The sequence below is a fragment of the Dromaius novaehollandiae genome, chromosome 10 (assembly GCF_036370855.1).
Source record: "Dromaius novaehollandiae isolate bDroNov1 chromosome 10, bDroNov1.hap1, whole genome shotgun sequence".
NCBI lineage: Eukaryota > Metazoa > Chordata > Aves > Casuariiformes > Dromaiidae > Dromaius > Dromaius novaehollandiae.
Window position 1 is genome coordinate 10,693,086 of NC_088107.1, and position 11,922 is coordinate 10,705,007.

Below are 11,922 nucleotides of genomic sequence, written 5' to 3' on the forward strand. Positions count from 1 at the left end.
TGTATTTGAAAACTGAGCTGTAGGCCAGACCGAGTTGGGCAGAAGAAATTTAGACCCCTCAGAAACATCACTTCTCTTGCTGCTTCCTTTCACTTTTCCCGTTGGAAAGGCAGCAGACTGCAGCCTCATTGTACCAGCGCAGCAGTCAGTTACCAAAAACATGCCACTGCGTATTTACCTTGAGAACTTCCTGCAGGTGATACAGTGATTTTCTATAGATTTGAAGATTAGAGTTGAATACATATTAAGTAAACAACTGCCCGTCAAACTTTCAAATGTTTCCTGCTGTAAGGGGGATAAGCACAATTGCCAGAACTGCTTTGTTTTGCTTTGGTTTGTAAATGAACATCCTGCTTTAATCAATCAACACTCTTTAATCAGCAAATTTTTAATTTGAACATCTCTTGTATTATTTTAATAAATTCATGCAGTTTCTGGTATCACATTCATATGCGTTGTTATGTAAATGTTGGAACGGTGTCCTCAGAAATACCAGATCATTTTATCATTATATTAGCACCGACTTTCAAAGTTAGCCTTCTTGAAACAAGTGTTATATTTTTCCCTAAGCATTTACTTTCAATTTCTTGAGACATAGCAAAAAACCACAATACCTACATCATTCCCACACTATCCCCCATTTCTGTATTGCATAAGCTGCATACATCTAGACATGTTCTTCTGACCATGCAAGAACATGGACCCTGGTAGCTTTCTTGTCACAAAGCCACAAATCATGCCCAAAACAGTCAAATTCCTGCTGGATCCTGGACCAGTGCTACCAGGTGCAGACACAGTGATCGCCCTGGCATTGCAATAGTAATGATCACACACACTTCTAAAAAAAAACCCAAGATGTCAGTTTTGCATTTGAATACTTGGATGGCTGCTGTGGGGAATATAGAAAATATAGGACAACGAAAACCTTTTAACCCTTCTGGTTGGCTAAATCTTCACTCCAGAGAACCACTGCTAACTTTTCACAGAAATTCAGTAAGAAAGAAGGAAAAAAAAAATCACACCCCGACACCCACAATTTAAATTAGCCAAAGAGCATAATCTCCTCTTTAGAAACACAGTTAGCATTTCTACCCCATATTCCCTAAAAGCTCCAGCCCTACTGTGATCTCACTTTTGTAATTTCCCCTGAAAAAGGAAGCAGTAAATCAGAATTATTAAGGCAACCCTATTAAAATTCCCTAAGCCTTTCTGGGTCAAATTTGGTTTAATTAAACTATTTGATTTCCTTTCTTAAGTTCACTGTTACTATTCAAAATAATCGATGGTATTATATTAATAACACTGAAGAAGGCACGCCATGCAAAAAGCATTTGCTTTAGGAAGAGGTTTTGACCATGAAGAAGGGCAATCAAAGCAGCGCAGGGGCATTCAACAGCTAACACAGAGAATAGACATCTCTTTAATAGCACTCAAACTGCCTACTCCAGATCACAATGCTGGTGCTGTCCTTGCTTGGCTGACCACATGGAAATTAAGCTTCTCCCCTGTTCTTCACTGCTGTTTTCCTAATGTTGCCTTCTGAGCCATTTAATTACACTCTGCCATAAAACGGGGCGCTCCGACCGACAGGAGCAGCCATCACCTGACTGCTATTGTGGGCACCGCGCGCACTTGCCTAGGCCGCGGAGGTGACAACCTTCACTCTCCAGAAAGAGAAGCAAATGCGTTTGGTCACTCACAACACAATACCTCGCCTAAGCCTAAACAACTGCAAATTTACAGGCTCTCCGACACTGCCATCTTCACAATAAGGCCATTCATGTAAACTTTGCTGAGGCAAGTTAGGGCAAAGGGGTCAGAGGGCTATGAACTTTGATCTATGGTTTCAGACTTGGCAGGCCTTAAAAAACCTCCTGCTTCAGTAAGTTTCTTGATTAACCTAATAAGAATTACACAAGAAGTGCTGTGATCTTAGCACTGCATCGGATTAGCTGCCTAGACGGTGCTCTGTGAAGCCTAAAAATCTCATCAAGAAGCATAATGAGAAAGAGGCGATGGAAGTGTTGAGAGAAAGGTCTCAAGTTGGTGTTTTAATTATGCAGGCAAGGATTTGAATTGAAAGTTACCTGGGAGCTGCATCTTTTGAAGAATCAGAGGACTACTCGTCTGCGGAAACACATTTTTTTTAATTCTGAAGAAAATATAATTACCAAATAAAAGCTCTCAGGTGTAATTCAGTAATTTCAGTAATTCAGAAACACTTTTTCCTTTTGTCATCTTCCACACAGAACAGAATCTAATATGGATATTCATATTTACAATAAACTCTACAGATTAGTTCAAAGACTGTCACTATAGGAATTAAAAATATCTATGGCTATCTTATTAAAACCATGTTAAAGTGAAAAAAATGAACTGTTACAAAGGCAAAGGCTTACTTAGCATATTAATTCCTGAACTGGGCCATTAGTATATTAAGAATTTTGTCCATTTAATCAACTATCAGCATGTTAGGCTATTTTTATATTAGGTTACAGTACAATTTAATTCATTAAATTAATCAACTACAACTTATCTTTGTATTATCAGGATTATTCTTTTACCAGGAAGATGTTTTGAGAGACTGCATTTACAACACGTAGTTGGAAATCTGAATAGTCACAGCAATTCTGCTCTTCAGAAAGGTTTGAAACATTATGAATTTCATAAAAAGAACTAGATTTTACTATAATAAAACAAAAAATTGTGCTCCAGCATGTTTAGCTCTTATATCTTCAGACTAGAAAATGCATCGAGTGATCAAGTTTTTGTGTCCTGTCTTACACTGGCACAGACAAGTCAGAGCACACAAACGAAAGAGGAGAGTCAAGCTTCGAAGGTGGCTAACACAGTACAGACTCATCCATACGCTTCTCAGCAAGCGCTAGCAAAGGCAATTGGGTCTGTGCTTTTAAAAGGAATGGGAGAGGGAGAAACCTTTAGCTACACAATTAGTTACAAAAAAAAAAAGTCACTGTTCTTTCCTAAAAGGACTTCTGGTCCCATTTATAAGGTGCCAAGTCCTCTTTCAGTAGGAAACACTCTCCAGGATCAGGCCCCCAGGTTTCCACGCACCATCTTAAAAGTCTAGGAACGATGATCTCTTTGGGCATCACACAGCTCCACGGCCAGAAGCTGCTCACAGGGACAGAGACCACTCCTATAAAGTCTTCCTGATGCTCTACAAAATGACCACAGAGCAGAGCTAGGCAGCTGCATTAATCATTATGCTAATACTTAGCCACAAGTTTTGATATATCTTTAGCATCTTGCACTGTATGCTCACACATCAACAGCAGAATGTTTCCCAGGAAACTTTCCAAAATTGTTTCTTTGAAAAGTAAAGTTCATTTGTGGGTCAATGGGGTAATTATGGCAGAACGAGACTGCCTAGATCCAACAACCATTTTACATTTCAACTGCACTCCTTCCCGTGATCCCAAGCTACTAATTTCTCCTATTCCTTATGTTTCTCCTCTTACGAAAATAATAACAATAAAAGAAAGCTAATCAGTAGCAACAATTAGGAATCATCTCACAGGATGATCATCTAACAGGATTATACTCTGAAATAAAAAAAAAAAAAATATTTAAGGCTGCATTGCTCTTGCTAGCATTCACATCTGCACTGCTCTTATGTCTAAATGACCCTGTATCACTGACCAGTTATGAGGGATGCTGCAAAAATACACAATGAAAAAGTGCTTTCCAGAAAGCTTATAATTATCCACCATCACTAAATTATCTGTAGAAGAATTGGAAAGAGGATGGTATGGCATTCTGTCTATATATGAAGAAGCCAGGAGAAGAGAATGGGGAGGGAAGACCTCTAAGAAGCTTTTAAGATGCACTAAAATCAAACCCGGCGCCTCCTCAAAGGCAGGTTGAGTAAAGTTGCTGAACTTGTTAGGAAATAATTTACACATACAAGCCACACTAATTGCGAGATAATAAATTTGTTTATCTTCAATTAACCAAACCTCATAGAATAAGCTTACATGTCATTTGTGCTGTTTATCTTGCACACTTTCTTTTTTTTTTTTTTTTTTTTTTTTTTTTTTTATTACTGTTACAGGGACATTCTTCCAATCAAGCACGTTAATAGCAAAATTAAAATATAACAAGGCTAAACTACACTTCATAGTCAATAGAGAAAAAAGCATACAAAGAAAGTGCTAATGAAAAGCAAAACAGCTGCACTTTATCTGGGTGGTTTAATGGATGGACCTGTAATGGCAGCTCTTTATTCACAGAATCACAGAATGGCTGAGGTTGGAAGTGACCTCTAGAGATCATCTAGTCCAACCACCCAGCTCAAGCAGGGTCACCTAGAGCAGGTTGCCCAGGACCATATCCAGACAGCTTTTGAATATTTCCAAGGATGGAGACTCCACAACCTCTCGGGGCAACCTGTCCCAGTGCTCAGCCAGCTCTCCATTTCCCATGCATAAAAACAAAAGGCAGCGGCCAATGCAAACAACTACTGACAGCAGCAGAGTGGTGGCCCAGGATGGAAGTCACAGAATACCTTTTTTGTCACTTGCAACAAGGAGCATGGTCAAAGATAGTTAGGATACAGCTCTAATACCCCTGCAGATCACCCTGTAATGATTATAAAGTAGCCTTAAAGAAAAAAAAAAATCCTCTAAATAATCACTGTCACAGTAGCAGAAAGCTCATGGTCCAGTAACTTTATGCTGAGCAGACAAGGGGCAGATAGGCATAGAAAACAGCACAACTGCCACGTGGTGCTGAGGGGTTCAGCCCTCCACAACAGCTGCTGTGCCCATGCCCGGCTCCACCTCACAAGCCTGTCGTGAGGCAGGGTCATTGCAGAATATAATTTCAGGTGGGAATTTCAACTTCTGCGGATTTCAGACACCAGTGTTGTCCACAGGTGTATGCAATAACCTAGTTCAGAGCTTGGATGCAGCCACTGAGCACCACCTAGGTGGAAGCTGCCAACATAACCCTGTAGGCTCAGCATTGGCATTAGCAGGGGTAGAACAGGACCAGAGCAGCTGCGCCCCAACCAGGTAGGAAAGCCCCCGCAATGCTTGATCACGACTACCTCTTCTGTGTGCTATCAGCTGTCAGTCATGCTACCAGAGCCAATTTCTTTGGCCCAAAAAGGACAGGACCATGGGCATTAGGAGGGCACGGCCCAGGGTTTGAGCCTTACTTATGACCTGGATTTATCCGCTTTCTAATTTGTTAGATACATATTTAGCTCACAGTCAAATCTGAGCAATTCTAAATAATTAACTGCCCAAATGATGTTTAAAACTCACTTTGATGTTATATCACTGTTGCCACAAGCAGAGAACAATAGAACAGTAGGTCAGAGGCATGAACTACAGCTCACAGATCTGGAACAGCATCTACAAGAAAAATAGTTTCAATAAGTTGTACGCTCAGGAGAATCATTCTTACAAGTCTCCATTAGGCTTTTACACCAGGGAGGAAGTTACAAATGCAGTAATACAGATGAGCATTAGCAACAGCTTTAGCTGAAACCAACAGTATTCTGCCAAGTCTCTGACCTCAGCCTTAAAAACCTTAAAGGCCTTAAAATGGGCCTTTTTCTCCTACTGAAAAAGTACAGTCATACTATAAACTGACAGATAAATTAGCTCCAGCCAAACAAAGTTGCCTTCCAGGTTAACGGGGACCACTTAAATGCAAAGAATGACAATTTTTCAATGCTGTGTTTTCAAAAACAATTAGATACCAGAAACTACAACAGAATCAGGAACATGATGTTCATGAAGTCAATGGATTTTGTGGAAGGTGAATGTTCACCAGCTTGGCTGTGGTTTGGGCCCCTGGGCCTATCTGCAGTCACGAAGGAGGCCGCACAGAGAGCCCAAGCTAGCCATTGTCAGCTCTCTCTGGGAGCTGGAATTAGCATGGCCGTAGCAGTGCAGCACTAAGGCTGAGCCAAGCCTTGCTGAGAGGCACAAAGTCACGGTAATATGGCTACGCTGCTTTCAGACACCATCCGGGACAAGTTGTGCTGCGTGAATGTGCCCGCTTTAGGCAGGCAGAGGTTGTAGAAAGGAGAGCAGCCTCTGTAACATCCTCCACTGTTAGCCTGACTTTAAGGTAGCATAGATATTTCAGAAAAATAATCCAAGTTCTTAAGAGGAGTCAACTGAGGTTTGCAAAACTTTGTCAAGTATGGGATAAACGTTGACACCAATGTTCATGTGTTATTGCTGATTAACATAACAGTATGTTCACTACCCAACAATATGTTTGGTAGTGTGGCCTGCTTATAATTTTCACCCAAAAGTAAATAAAGCCTGGCACTCTTGAGCACATTTCACTTCGGTAATCAATTAAAGGAAAAAAAAAGAAAAGAAAAGAAAGAAAATGCATCTGAAAACAGTTGGAGTGTCTTGCAAAATATACAGCAAGTGACATAGCTTTCTTACATTTTTAAATTCAAAACCTCCTTATTGACAGTATTTGTCTATCCACATGCTATCACCTACCCGAAAAATGTTTGCTTATACTCTCTGTCAAGCAGTACTGAAAACTACTCATGAAGTTTAAACATTATTTAGCTGTAGAATGAACTCAGATACCTCCAAGAGAACCATACAGGAAAGATCTTCCACCAGATTCAACAAGAAATCCAGACCAAAATCCTTTCATTCTCTTACTACAGACAGAAAAAAAAATCCAACATCTAGAAAAAGATAATAAAGCCGCTATTCACTGGTTTTGCTTTTATTATGACAGTTCTTCCAGACTTAAAACTACTGAACAGTTTGCTAAACTGCTTTTGCTTCCTTCTTCACTAAATGCTTTAACCTAATCTTACACTGCCCTGATTGAACTGACCCACTGCCAAGCAGCAAAGTACAACACCTCCTAAATTAAGATTAATCTTCAAATGAGCAACCAAAAGGAACGAGTGTGTCAACAGCATCTCAACATCCCTATGAGAATAGTTCAAATGCATTCGATGCATTAGTTTAAACTGTCTTGGCAATGATCTGTACCACATCCTCAAGGCAGATGCATCAATCATGAAAACTGGTATACCTATTTACCTAGAAACACGCTGATTTTAAACCAAGCAGTCTAACAGGATGGCAGAAGCTGTGGCTGATAAACAGTCAGGTAATTTGACTTGAAGAACAGAATTTTTTTTTAATTAAGAAAGGCATTTTGCAGTGATTGCAGTCATCTCACTTATGAGGACTGTTTCATTTATAGCATTATCACTAAGCTTTGCACAGGCTCCTCAAAACTTACTAAATAAAGGTGGTTCTCAGTTTTGTCATGAAACATGCGGCTCCCAAGGAGGAAAATATGCATTTATCAGTGACTTAGCTTATCTAAAAATATTACTCTGCTGGAAGAGAATATTTCTGTCATTTGCACAGACTGTATATTTCAATTTTCAGCCACATCAACTCTGTTCATAATTATTCTTACTATTTAAGTCATCTCACAACCCAGTGACCCTATCCGTGAGCTCCAACATAACAGTGCTAAAGAATGCCTGAATCCAGGACAAAAATACTGTTGCTAAAGAACACTAAATCTAGGCTTGAAACAAGAGGCACCACGTTGTACAGGCAGGCAACACAAGGATACAACGAGACCAGCCATCTGCAACCAAATCATTGCCCTGTTTTTTCTCAGAATCCATCCAGAGAAAGTCCTCATTTGAAATATTATTTAAATCCCTGAAAAGAAAGTTATTGCTCATAAGCACTCTTCCATTAGTTTTTTTTTTTTAATATATGTACACACACATTTATTAGTACTAACATGAAATAACTTTAAGAAAAAGCAGGGAAAATATTCAAGTTGCACAAAGGAACTTAATTTTCTCCTGGATTTATATTAAGGCATTCAAAGAGGTATACTTAGTGCTGTGCCGGTCAGACAGGCCTTCTAACAGCCGAATTCAAAAAGAGGTTACAACATGAAAGCTTTTGTTTAATTTTTCTCAGTATTCAGAGGTGAGATAAAACACAATTCACAAATTTGAAAAGATCAAGTAGGGAGGAAGATCAATGTGAAAGGAATTAGTGCATAAGTTTTCATATAGGTGTGCTAGCGAGTTGCTTGGATTTGTAATTATAAAGCAATTATTACTTAGCTCAATAATAAATTATTAGCTACCATGGCAACTACTGAAATACAAGGCAAGCTATTAAAGACAACAAGATGGTCTACAAAAGACAAAAAGAGAAAACAGTTTATTCATGGGACAGCTTGTGCACTCTCTCCCATTTTTTATGCTATCCCATACTAATTCAGGATTGCTACAGGAAAAACTGCAAGATGGACCCAACCATATAGCCAATTGTCAGGGTTTAGCAGGTTTTTTCCATTAGGAGCTATTTGACTGTAGAGTCAGGTATTTTTCTGATGTAATCCTATGGATACCCCACATCCATTTTTACCTTGGCAAGGGGGTAAAGCAATGATTAGCAAGTATCTCCGAGAACTTGCGGGGGGACAGGCAAGGCCCTTGAAAAGCAGAAAAGGATACAGTTAATGCCTATTATCAAGAGAAATAAATTGAGGAGCAAGAAAATTATAGGCTAGGCAGCTTAACTGCAGTTTCCTGGAAAAATTCTGGAACAAACAAGCCATTTGTAACCACCTGGAATAAAACAAGGAGATTATGAGCAGCCAACATGGATTTGTCCAAAACAATTTATATCAAACCAATCTAATTTCTTTCTGTAACAAAACAGAAAAGCTCTGAGTTTAAGGCATTTAATGCTGCCATGATGTTCTTATGTGCAAATCAGAGAACTCTAGTCTAGACTAAACTACTGTACTATAGAAGCAAAAACATGACCACAGATGAGCCATCCACATGTGTCAAAGCAGGGAGATGTATCAAAGGGGTTCCACAAAGGATGGTCCCAGATGCCATTCTCTTCAAATCACTGTCACTGATGATTTGCTGACAGAAGAGAGCATGCTTATTAAATGCAGGTAGTAGAGTTGAGAAAAAGTCTGCAAGTGCTTTGGAAGACAAGATTAAAATTCAGTACGGTTATGGGAGATGCAAAGCTGAACATGAGTCAATGATGTTACTCTGTAGAAAAAAGCAAACGTGATACCTGAAGCATAAACAATCTTCAAGATACACAGATACATGAAGTAGGGTTGTTGCTTTCCCCACCACAACCACCTCTTCCTTTAGCATCAGTATGGGTTTTAGCATCAGCTTAAGCTGTGTTACTGCAACTGTTTTATGTGCCTAGCTTCAAGACAGATAGGTCTGGACAAAGTACAAAGAAAGCTATTAGAATAATCAAGTGCTGGGAAACATGACCTATGGAGACAGGTTAAAAGAACTGCTTAGACTTAGACTTTAGGGGAAAAAATCTAAATTAAGGACAGTGAAACATGGAAATGAAGTGCCTGGGGAAGTTCTAGAGAACCCTTTCCTGGAGGTGTTTAAGAACAGGCTTATATAAACACTAATTAGGAATGCCATAGGCATACCAACATCATTTTCAGTTTGGGAGGCATACCAGGTAACTTCTTCAAGTTTCCTGTAGTCTAATTTTCCTAGGGGTTTACAGGTTTTTTTTTTCTCCATTCTAATCTCATCTGGATGAATCGTAACAAATTTGTCTGGGGTTTCCAGACATGAGGTAGCCTTTTCCTGGCAAAAACCCTAGACTGACTACAGACATGCTATACCCTCACAGGGCACATAGGCAATATATTGAACACTTTTGCCAAGGACTGTTTTATATTCAGAAATCAACAGCACATGTGCAATAATCCAACACTTTTGGGAAGGATAAGCTTTATTGAACAGGCACTAGAACAACAGTGCAATATTCAGGAAATCTGGCACAGGATTACCAGAGTCCCAGAAAACCTTCTCCTTGAACACAACAGAAATGAAACAACAGGAGAAATATTCTTTGGTCAGAAGTCCAGACCATCACTTTACCAAACACAAGCACTCACTCACTGTCTTTCTCTACTGTAAGATGTCTCCATAGAGTTTCCCTGCCAGCACTTCACTGGCTGCATCTGTGATTCCTTTACTCTTGGCTGCTGCTTCTCTCAAACAAATAAACAAACAAAAAAATGCACCAGCAATGTAAGCCCCAGCTCTTCTGGTTACTGGTTCAGCCTCCAGAATAAACTCCTTTTATCAGACTGCTGAACTCTAACATTTTTAGATATTAGGATCCATAATAGGGCTTGTGGGTTTTTTTGGTTTTCCCCTCCCAATTTACCTTAAACGAAGGAGAGTGGTTATACTCCTCAGTTTCAGAAATACTTCCATCGGCATAACAGTACTTCCTCTAACGCCTACACAATTTGCAAGAACAATGATCTGCATCAGCAAAAGCTATACAGGAAAGCATCATAAATAAGAAGGAATTAAGAAACCGTAGTCGAGCTAAGAACCACAGTATAGAAACTGTGCAAATAGCAGTAAGAATACATAAAGAGTTGAGGATGGCAAGGTCACCATGTAAATTTATCTTGAACCATCCTAAAATTTAGTTCAGAGCAGATAATCAAATCCGTGTATTTGTTCAAATTACACCCCTGCACTAGCAATGAATTCATTAGGTGACTATTCACACTCAGCAGTTACATCATTGCTTTTGCCATGTTAAGCAAAGCCATGGAAAAAATCTGTGACTAATTCATGCAAATATGGTATCTTAAAATTAATGTAAGCAACTCCAGCAGTAATATAATACAAAAGAATTGATAATGAGAGCTTCTGAAAGGTGTTTCCCTATATACTAACCCCAGGTCTACCAGCAGAAAGCAGCAGGTAGCTCTGCATTGCAGCCCACAGGAATTGATGGTGCACATCTGTGCATAGCAGCCTGGACTTCATCAGGGCCCCAAAAATTCTCAGAGAATGCTCCAAGTTAACAGTCTCATGATATGCGTCGATCTGATTTTTTTTTTTTTTTTAAATATGCTTCCCATCAAGATACCTTGTACACAGTGTGAACAATTCCTCCTAGGATAAAAACAACTAACACTTCCATATACTTGCCAAAGGCCTTCATCAGCTGCACATAGTTAAACCAATGTTTACTTCACATATTCCTTCCCTCTCCCTTCTTTTATGCCAGCCAGCTGAGTTTGAAAACAAACAAACAGAAAAAGCCAAGACCAAAACACAGCTCACCTTGCTGCCCTGCAACAGCGGGGAATTTTGTTGTGCGAAGCTCTGGCTGCGCAGCCTCACCGCAACTGCCTTCTGCTTCTTTCAGCTGAGACAGGCAATGTCACTCTCCACAAATAACTCCGATGTCTACCTGTACAGATAACGCACACTAATACTTTAAAAGAACATAAACATTTTGAAACAGGGAGTCCCCATTCCTGCTGCTTCTCTCCTGCTCTCTGCCTCATCTCCTCTTCCCCAAATGAGTAGCTAGCAAATATCCGAGCACTTGTGACAAACGTGCTATTAAAAGCCACCAAACAGACCGGTAGATTTCTATCTGTCCTGAACATGGGCCTCGTGTCTTTGAGACCTGTAAAAAGATTTTTACCAACCACCAACAGCAAAGAACCTAGTCCTTTGGCATGATTTAACTGAACACGGCTGGAGCGTTACTAGCTTTTACTCACACTGAAATGTATTTCACTATTCTTGCCATGACACAGTACTCAAGAGTCTTGCTAGTTTATGAAGCCAAGTGATCCCACAGATTCGCTCGGGGAATGCCTAGCCTGTTCTAAAATAATTCCTACTCCCCATCCATTTGTGAAGGAATACATTAGAGACCTGACTGGACACCACTGCTGGATACCTCCCCTCAAAACAGATTGCTGTATCTTTATTACCCAACAGCAGATACCAAGTCTGGCAGCTGAAGACCCACTTAGTTTTTCTAGCTAACCGAATCAACAGCAGCCAATCACTGATTTTCCTCTGTAATT

The 11,922-nt window shown here is 39.8% G+C and overlaps 1 long non-coding RNA gene across 2 annotated transcripts in view; it reads right to left on the reverse strand.

Moving 5' to 3' along the window:
• Nucleotides 1-11,284, reverse strand: part of LOC135329337 (uncharacterized) — a 130,459-nt gene extending 119,175 nt beyond the window's left edge. The window contains exon 1 of one of the 2 annotated variants that reach the window (XR_010390722.1): nt 11,162-11,284. This is a non-coding gene — a long non-coding RNA (uncharacterized LOC135329337). Of the gene's footprint in view, nt 1-5,291; nt 5,382-11,161 lie in introns of those variants that run through there. The other variant, XR_010390721.1, reaches the window with a different exon arrangement.
• Nucleotides 11,285-11,922: the final 638 nt, after the last annotated feature.